Below are 10,655 nucleotides of genomic sequence, written 5' to 3' on the forward strand. Positions count from 1 at the left end.
CCTTGTGATGTGGCAGAGGAGTGGGATGTGCTAGTGACGTGGCAGAAGGTGTTTTTGAGATGTCCTAGTGCTTGTCTGCCGATACGTCTGCCCTATAGTTGATGCTCTTAGGCCACTGAAAGCTTCTCTTTATATTTATATAATAGACACGAGTGTACTCAAGTTGGCGCACAGAATTAAACAAAAGGGTTTTCACACACTATCAAGATAGACAAGCAAAGGATTAAGAGAATGCTGACTAGTCGTTGTTTCTGCAACCTGAGAGACTCGGGCTTTCAATAACCTTAACCCACAATACTATTAACTAGTAAAGGGAAGTAAGAATCCAATCCCACAGGGACAGAGGCGTGCCGAGTTGTGTTTGAGACATGTTGGGGGTTGGCTGCTGCCACGCTTCACTAAGGTGGGTTATATTACTACTACGATCTGGACTGCTCAGGTCACAGAATTAACTTGATCAACTAAACTAAGCATGATGAAAACATCATGTCACAAACGGATCAATTCAAGTAGAAAACAGTGCGACAACGTAAAGTAGTTGGGACCACTGAAAAGAAATTGCATACTACCGAAAAGCTGTTACGATGAAAAGTTGATAGAGACAGTTGTCTAACTACCTACAGCCTTCTATGATTTAACAAGCAGAGCAGTAAAACATCCATGGCAGATCTATATAGAGCATTCTTCTAAAGTAGGCTGGGGAACTAATTCAGGACGAATTCATGCAATTCAAACATGCAGAAAATAGATCAACATGAAATGACTCAAACTCCATGCAAACAACATCTCAAAACTCAGATCCCAACGTAAATAAACTCAATCAACAAGATCCAACATGAACAAACGAATCTAGGTTAGTAATCTGAAATCAAATGGAATGCCAAGCGGAAACAACAACCATCAACTCAGAAAACATCAGATCTGGTAGGGCTCGTTACAAGCATGGTTTTATAGGGGTGTATTACACTAACAGGGGTGCTAATATATGAAAAGTGTGAATTTGAGTGTGCAGGGGCCTGAAAAGTGTTGAGGCGGCAGAATGCAGGAACAACTTGATCAACTCGTAAAAGGAGCAAGAAATGGCCAAATCTGAAGACAAGTTGATCAGTTCCGGAAAAGCAATGGAGTCTGCCAACCAACAAGTTGATCAAGTGGAGTTCACCACAAGAGCTAATGAGTCATAGGAGAGAGAAAAGAAGAAGCTATCTCAAGGGCGTTAATATCAAGATAGGTTGAGCTTAACCTAGGGATTTGGGCCCAATGTCATCCTATAAATAGTGGAGTGAATGCATAGCGGAAGAGTTCTACTTTTTCGGAGGGTTCGGTATCATCATCTTCAGTCACTTCACATTCCACATTTTACACTTTTAGCATGGAGAAAGGAATCTGGGAGCCACCAGAGTCACCGTTCTACCGCAACTTTTCCCTCTTCTTCCTCGCCAAGGAAGAAGAGATCCAGATTTTCCAAGGAGTCTTCGTAGTTTGTTTTTCCTTAAATCCCAAGGGGTCAAAACAATTGTTATTCTATTTTCAGTTCATGCTTTTCCAAATGCTAGTAGGTTTTATGTTTTTTTCTCTTAGTTGCTACACTAGTTACTGATGTTGATCGATCTTCAAATCTGGAGTTGGGATTTCTGTTCTTTTTTTCTTCTTGAAGATCATTTATGAAATGGAGTTTTTAATGCAAGTTGTTTGGATCTGGTGTTTACGATCTCGTTTCTTCTGTTAGGCTTAGCTTTGTTCTGTTTTTGATTTTCCGTAGTTAGATCTAAGTTATAGTTCGTCAACTTGCATGAAATTAGGACAACTGCTTAGATCTGTTTTCCTTCCGTCCGAATTACATGAATCTGTGTTTTAATTTGTTCGTTTCCTGCTTAAATGTCGTCTGCTCTGTTTTTATCTGTCTTGGGTGTTATTTAGTTGCTTAGCGAAGAAGAAAGTCGTAGTTCGTTAGAGTTGCAGTCTCTGTCACCTTTTTATTATTTACAGCTTTTAGTAGTGCATAGTGGTGTCAGTGGTCCCGATTTCCTTTATGTTGCCGTATTGTTTCATGTTTGAGTTGATCTGTTTATGGTATGCTATTTTCCATCATGTTTAGTTTAGTTGATCAAGTTAATTCTGAGACTTGAGCGGTCCAGATCTTAGTTGTAGTTAACCCACCTTAGTTAAGCGTGGCAGCAGCCAACCCCAACATGTCTCGTACACAACTCAACCCGCCTCTGTCCCTGTGGGATTCGACCCTTATTTCCCTTTACTATTCTATAGTATTGTGGGTTAAGGTATAGAAAGCCCTAAGTCTCTCTGTTTGCATAAGCAACGACCAGATAGTTGCCTTCTTGATCTATTCATCATTGACGTGGTCAGTTGTGCATACTTGCATGTTTTTAATATGTGTTGTGAACCAGAGTGCTTAGAGCCACTTTCAAGATCTACACCAACTTCAAACGAAAACTTCATTTCATAAGCGATCTTCACAAATCATGACTTAAACCTCAGAATTCCAACTCAGATTCAAGATCGAATGACAAAACAGGAAGTAACAAAAGTTAACTAAGAAAGGAACATCAAAACAACTAAGATCCAACAGTAATCCGGAAAGGTAAACTTAAAATAGAGTAGCAAAAGCTTCGACCCCTTGGGGTCTAAGAAAAACACAAACAGAGGACGATTCTTCAACGATTCAACTCCCTTCTTTCTAGATGAGGAAGAAGAGAGAGATTGGATGGTACAACTTTGACTTCAGCAGCTCCTAGCTTCCTTGCTCCATACTATCTACGGCTTAGTATCTACGAGAATGTTGAGTGAGTAGTGATCCGTGATCCTCTTTGCTTCAATTCCTCTCCTATTTATAGGACGACATAGACATCAATCCCTAGGGTAAAAGTACTCCTGATTTGGCGTTAATGCCCCTTGCCAAAACAAAAACAACATCTTTTTTTTTTCTCTCTCTGACTCATCATCTCATGTCTTCATTTGGTGAACTCCTCTAGCTTGGCTTGCTAAGCTTGTCTCAGCTTGATCAGTTTGCCTCTAGTTCTGGCTAGTTCTTGCTTCGCTCTCGAGTTGATCTAGTCGCTTCTACACTTGGCCGCTTCAGCAATTTTTGGTTCCTGCACACACAAACAACCACTTTTTTTCATCCTTAGCACCCCGATTAGTGAAATAACTACCAATAAACCATGCTTGAAACAAGCCCTATCAAACTCCTCACAGTTACATCATGCTTGTCCTCAAGTATGAAATAACAAGAAAATAAAAAGGGCAACTTACATGCATAGTTCCCCTGACCGACACCTAAAAACAAACTGAACTGACTCTACTAGACTTGACATAAACACACATAAAAAATTAAAACAATCATTCAAATTTTTATGTTTGAAACTGGCTGAGTTCTAGCAACATCCCCACAAGCTTAAGGTCACTCCGATTATTTTACAGTCTCAAATTCCTCCCTCATCTTTGGGTAATTTGATCAGTATGTTAGTTTATCAAGATAGCCCCTACTCTTAGCCAACTGTTGGATTCACTTGGTCACTCATTCCTTACCAGCAATGTTAGGACCATTCTCTCGTTCATTTTGCCTTACCACTGATGCCCTGAGTTCTGCTGACATAGAAAAGTGTCTTAACGTCATTTTATTTGGTTGTAATGGGGCCAGGGCTCGTAATAATGCATAGGTAAGAGTCCTAGGGGTTCTAAGTTCAAGCAGTATAAGCAAAATCTGCGAAGGACATGTGAACTTTAGGGACAAAAATTAGGAGCAACCTCCATTTGCAATTATTTTCCTCTTGTCTAAAGCTATCCCACGACCATTTTGGCTTTATTCAACTAACTTTTCCTTTTGATGGGCAAGGTAACAAAATTGTTCTAATATTTTCTCTTCCACTCTTTTATTTTTTATTTTTTTAGGTCAGGTTACAACTTTTCTCCTGCCCGGGTTTTTCTCTCTTTTTCCTGGGTCAGGTTACATATATTCCCTGCCCTATTTCGTTTTCATTCTTCTTTTTCTATTCCCTCGTTCATTCATCACCTACATTCTACCCCAGTTGGTGAGCTGCCCATATTCCTGTCCCCTTGTTTACATGGCATGAAGGTTGGAGGTTCGGAATTAAGGATAATTTTGTGTAGGCTCAACTTGCTAACTAAGGGGTGCCCTTACAATGAGACATGTTTAGTTGGTTCGAACAAAATAGGCTCAACTGACTTTCCTATTGCCTTTAGTCCTTACTTCCCTATGCCATCTCCCTCTAAGCATCAAGTGGCAGCCACTCTTTCTTGTATTTAGTAGAAAATGTTCTACTCTAGGCTTTTAACTAACTTTTTTTGGAAGGCTTCACTGTTGGTTTTAAGTTTGGCTCTTCCATCGTCCTTACCTCACTCAAACTGACTTCAACTGTTTAAGAAAGAGGGGTCTCACATATTAACATGCATTGTCCTATTCATTCACTATCGCTAAGGGGTTTATGCTTTTCACTATAGCCAGCTCATACATGTTTTCTTAAAAAGACTCAACAGACTTAACTAGCTTGCCACTGACTTATTAACTGATCAATCCAAGATTCGACATGCTCCGTACAATTTGATTCAAATAGTTAACAAGCACAATAGACATCATACATAGTCAAGTCAATTTCCTATTCTTTATTCATAAACTCCACACTACTCCCCCCACTCTCACTTTATCACAGCTTGCCCTCAAGCTATCCCGATAAAGTGGAAAAAGGAGTAAGTATTTCCTAGACGCAAAACATCAACACCATATTGATAAAAACAAACTTCTCACACTTAGACCGAGCAACGCGCTAAGTGGGAGAAGACATCAACTATTCACAACTAAAGACATTCAAGACAAACACAAACTTCTCACACTTAGATTGTGCACCAGGCTAACTGTGATGAAGATAAGCAAACACATATATACAGACAGAAACTTAAAATACTTGGTCACTAGGGATGGTCATCTCCTCGGTTGATCCCTTCTGGAGTCAGCAGGTCTGGGGTGGGATTCATCTTTTCCATGTAGCCTTTTGATACTTGCACTGTAGGCTGTGGATGGGAAAGCACCTTGCTGTTGCGGGATTAGATATCTGACCATCTGCGACACCATCTCCTTGACCGAATAGACTGCAGTTCTGACATCCTCCTCTGATGTTTGATCTGTATGTCAAACTATGTTGCTTGCATCTTTGTTCGGGCGTCAGAATCTTGGGCAAGTTTCAACAGCAGATCCTCTATTCTAGCTCTCCATTCATCATTCTTATCAGCTGACCGACTATGCGTCTCAGGTCCAACATCCATTATCAAAGCTTGCGGAGCAGGTTTAGTGGCTTCGGTCCGCGCTCTTTCTCCCTCTCAACAACAGTAGTAGGTTCGGGTGTAGTGGGCTTTGTCACCCTGTAGAACCTAAGTATCCCATTTTTCTTCGTCATAACACCCACGTTGACGAAGAACTCACTGTTGAACAGCTCTGGTTCCGGGTAGAAGGTCAGTTGTGGTTTGTTTTCTACGATGGTCACTTCGAAACAATTCTTGCACAATGCACCTTTCTCTGCTCCTTCAAGTGGCGAGACACGCGCATGGCGATGTTGTTGCAAGTTCTGGCATTCCAATATCCCAAATACACATTCCTATGCTCCTTCATACACTACATGAAATATAACTCCGCTTCAGTAACGGAGAAGGCGGTGTTGGCCTGGCCCAACAAATTGTATCCTAGAAAAAATTGCTCAAGACGGAGGATGGGGAATTTGATACAATCTGCCTTTGACGAAGTCGGCTGGTACTCTTTAGTGCATTCCGGAACTAATAATGCCCAAGCAGTTTAGTAATCAAAATCTGGGTTCTCCTTGGGTTTGCCGATGTCACTCCCAAACCACTCGCTTTCTTGGTCCTCAGTGTACAACTCAAGCCTCACAGACCATTCACGGATGCTCATCTTCATCTCCCGAGAGAACATTCTGAAATTGATTGACTTCGCGTTCAGGTCCTTGGTGTTTGTGAAGCGAAAAGATGTGAAAACTCTCTAGCCAACTCAATTGGCATGCTCGGCATTTGTATCTCTAAGAGCCAATCAAATCCTATTCTAGTGATGTACTCCAAGAACTCCGCTTCACCATGCACAATGTCAAGGGCGGGTTGGTGTAGTTGTTTTATAAGTCGTATTCTGGGCCTTGGTTACTAGTCAGTATGATGTGATTAACATGCATTATCTGCAAGAAAGTTGCCTAGGTGTGCAGGAAAAATGGTACAAACCAGTAGGAGAAAGGTCAGACAATTCAGGTGGAAAGGGCGCAAAAAAGGTGCAATACTGGCCAGGGTGCATGCCAAAAAGGCTCGAGATTGAGAAGGAAGGATTGCTAGGAATGACCAACTACACGCGGGGGCAAAAGAGACATTTCACGAAGAAATTCAACCCTAAAACTGAGCGCAAGCAACCCTATAAATAGAAGGTCACTTGGATACAAAAAGGGGACTACTCACCATTACCAAGAGGATCATCTCGCTACACACTTAACTTTAGTTCAAAAAGCTCTCTCTTGGATATCCTTAGTTCATGCATTTCTCATTCCTCGCCACAACCATGGTCACCTGAAGATTCCAGCCGCCCACCGGAGAAAGTTCACAGCTGTTCCAGCTAGTCAGCATCGTAGAAGAAACATTGTTTCATCGCCGGTGGGGCAAAACAATCTTTAATCGCTTTTCTTAGTTTAACTTTAGTTGTTTCATCTTTTGAATATTTCATAATTTTAGTTGTCTTTTGGATTCTGAAGTATTCTGATCTGGATTTGCTCTTAATGAAGTTTGATTTTGCTTTTTGTTCGTCTTATGGGTCAATACATGTTCACTCTGCCTTGCTTAAATAGATCTGGAACTTTAGTGTAGAATATGCATGTTTAAGTAAGAATTTTTTGTAGTTAGATCTGGATGCTGTGTGTTTTTCATGTTTGATCGGTTGAATCTGGAAATTGAATGAGTTCGTAGCCGAGAAATTTTTGTCACCTTGCATGCGTGTTTGGTTGCGTAAGTTGAGAACTACCGTTTGATCTTTTGATTGTGGAATTTAATTTCAGTTTAATGTTGTTGCATAATTTCAGTGGATCATTAATAGAGTTGATGAAGTTGCTAAGATTTTGTGTTGCTGGTGGTGAATACGTCCTTTTCTACTTTTTGGACCATTTTTCACTTTTTTTACTGAGTAAACTTTCAGCCAGAAGGATGGCTGATCTGAAAGAAGATGACCCAGAGATCGGATCGCTGATTGCACATGTCGATGGAGAACCCCCACAAGACATAGTTGTCACCCTAGGGCAGGCAGCCTGCGACGTTAAGCCACATGTCATCGCAGTTCTACCCACGTTATGCGGGAAGAGCTACGAAGGACCTTCCGAATTCTTTCATGAATTATGTAAGATTTGTAAGGCGTAGAGGCGGCTAACAAGGTCGAGTGAAGGTGATTACACATTGAAGGCTTTACCATTCGTCTTGAAGGGTGAAGCGAACACATGGTTCATACGTCTACCACCCAACTCCATCAGAACTTGAGTCGACTTCAAGTTAGCTTTTCTGGACCAGTTCTTTCCATCAATCAAGACGAGTGCGCTGAAAAAAGAGTTATCATGCGTCAGGCAAGACTATGGTGAACCCCTGAGCGACTACTGGGCATGATACATGAGTCTCCTGGACGCATGTCCCAACCATCGCTTGTCCGATGTGGAAATCTATCACACCTTTTATGAGGGAATGAACAAGGAGACTAAGGACCCAGCAAACTCGTCAGCCGAAGGAGGTTTCCCCAGGTTGAGGGTCAGTGAAGCTAAGAAGGTCCTCGGGGAACTTTTGAGTGCAAAAAGGGCTTACGACAACCCCGTGGGACAGCTACAACAGGAAAGGCGATGGCGAACTTAGCAGCGGAGAATAGAGAGACCAGAGCCCAGCTAACAAGAATGGCGGATATGCCGGAGGAAATGTTTATGGAGTTTGTAAAGAAGAAGCAAGAAGATCGAGCTGGAACGAGTGGCCACGGAGGCTAGAACAGTGAACCACAAGTAATGGAGGAAGAAGATGATGTACCAGAGAAGTCCGAGGAGGACTTGTTGGAATCAACCGAGGATGAACCCCAAGAATAACCTGCACCGAGCCCTGCCCCGAGGAGGAGCAGGAGGAATATATGACCACTCGACCAACCAGTTAGTTTTCTTTTTAGTTTTCAGTTTTTTTTTTATTTTATTTTTGTGTCGTTGTAGGTAGAATTTATTATGTGTAGTATGTGCATACAAACCCCCATTCACAACACTTAGCCTATTGCATAATCTAAGTGTGAGAAGTAAAGGGTTTGCAACTTTGACGCGTATACATGTTTTCTGTGTTTTTGTCGTATCCATGTTATTCTCACACTTAGCCTATTACATAGTCTAAGTGTGAGAAGTTTTTAGTTATATAGTATATATTTTGTTATGTGTTTTCTTGTATTTCGTCTAATACTCTCCCACTTAGCCTATTGCATAGCCTAAGTGTGAGAAGTTTTTGGACGTAGCATGTTTTGTCCCTGTTTTGTTGTTTTCATATGTGTGTGTCATACTAGCCATCCCATTTTTCCACTTCACAGCCCGTACCTGAGGGCAGGCACTAGTGAAGTGAGAAGGGGGAGATAATGGTCAGTACGACTTGTATATATGTGTTAGTTTGTTTTTAAGTTTTTTTTGTTCTAGGTCCTTTTAGGATAGTTTTTTTCGGATATTTGTTTAATAAACGGGCTTAAAACCCAACTGTTTCAAACTAACGGCGAGGGGAATTGATGGAAATAAAGCGTGCTAAACTATGGAAACCACCCCTCCCAGTAGATCTTAGTCAGTATAGATGATGCAAGTATTAGAGAAAAGCCCAACCTTATAGCTAGACACAAAAGCCCTCTTAAATGGCGAGTTAAAGGCCTAAAGTGGAACCACTTTCCACTAAACATATATAAAAGAACAGTGGCTGCCACATGATGTCTAGGGTGAAGTGATTGCGTGTAGCAAAAACCTAGGGGCATTAGGAAACCCCGCTCCCCCCAAAATAATCCTTCCCTAAGAACCCCATTATTCAGCCCCTCTTTTAACCCCTATATAACCCATTAGCCACTGAGATTGTGTGTATGAAAAGCATGAGGCAGGGAGGCAACTGACCAAGAAGGCGAAATTAAAGAGCCAACTAGAGAAAGAAAAGAGAAAACGGACCAAGTGAAACACTTGAGTCCCAAAAAAAAGAGAAAGAAGAAAGAAGAAAAAGGCCAGAAAGACACCCGATCCCAAAAAGTATAAGGAAGAAGAAAATCAAATAAGTGAGAAAGCCACCAAGAAGCCTACTGACCAGTTGAAGAAATCCAATCGAAGAAGATCAAGCCAAAGAAGGTCACCCAGCCAAGCGCCCAAGTACACACAGCTCCCCCACATCAGAATAAAGTAGTTTAGCTTAGAGCCTTAGGATCATCCACCCCAAACCTCTAAAGACCCTTAGAAGCTACTCATGAGATCTAAGTCTGAAGCATCTGTGGTCCAGCGTATTGAGAGAAGCAGTCCTAACATCCCTGGTGAGTAATGACTGACTGAGCGAATCTAGTGTTTGGCCGAGAGTTTGGGTAATCTCGACCAGCAGATATACTGGCTAGGAAGGAACAGGGGGACGGTAGAAATTCAAGGTTGCTTAAAGCTGGATTGCACTCAACCCCAAGTGGAGGGATGGTTGAAAATATAGCCTGTTCAATGTGTTTTTACGTGTTTTATTTTTTGTGTCTTTCTTTCTATAGGTGTCTGTCTATTTTCTGTGTTTATTTTCATTGCGTCATTTGTTTTAGAGTGTTCGTGTGTCTTGTTTTAGTTTAGGGTCGGTCAGGGGAGTAACCAGGCTAGAATTCGACTTATTTCTTTTTGTTTGTTCCTTCACGCTAGAGGAAAAACATGTGTTAAGTGTGAGCAGTTTGATAAGTTGTATTCTAGTGTTGATAAGTCAGTATGATGTGATTAACATGCATTATCTGTAAGAAAGTTGCCTAGGTGTGCAGGAAAAAGGGTACAAACCAGTAGGAGAGAGGTAAGACAATTCAAGTGAAAAGGGCGCCAAAAAGGTGCAATACTGGCTAGGGTGCATGCCAAAAAGGCTCGAGATGGAGAAGGAAGGATTGCTAGGAATGACCAAATACACACGGGGAAAAAGAGACATTTCACGAAGAATGTCAACTCTAAAACTGAGGGCAAGACACCCTATAAATAGAAGGTCACTTGGAGAGAGAAGGGGGAATACTCACCATTACCAAGAGGATCATCTCGCTACACACTTAACTTTAGTTCGAAAAGCTCTCTCTCGGATATCCTTAGTTCCTGCACTTCTCATTCCTCGCCACAACCATGGTCACCTGAAGATTCCGGCCGCCCGCCGGAGAAAGTTCACAGTCGTTCCAGCTAGTCAGCATCGTAGAAGAAACACTGTTTCATCGCTCGATGGTAAAAACAATCTTTAATCACTTTTCTTAGTTTAACTTTAGTTGTTTCATCTTTCGAATATTTCATAATTTTAGTTGTCTTTTGGATTCTGAAGTATTCTAATCTGGATTTGCTCTTAATGAAGTTTGATTTCGCTGTTTGTTCATCTTATGGGTCGCAACATGTCCATTCTGCCTT

This window comes from Salvia splendens, chromosome 16, assembly GCF_004379255.2.
Source record: "Salvia splendens isolate huo1 chromosome 16, SspV2, whole genome shotgun sequence".
In the NCBI taxonomy this organism is placed as follows: domain Eukaryota; kingdom Viridiplantae; phylum Streptophyta; class Magnoliopsida; order Lamiales; family Lamiaceae; genus Salvia; species Salvia splendens.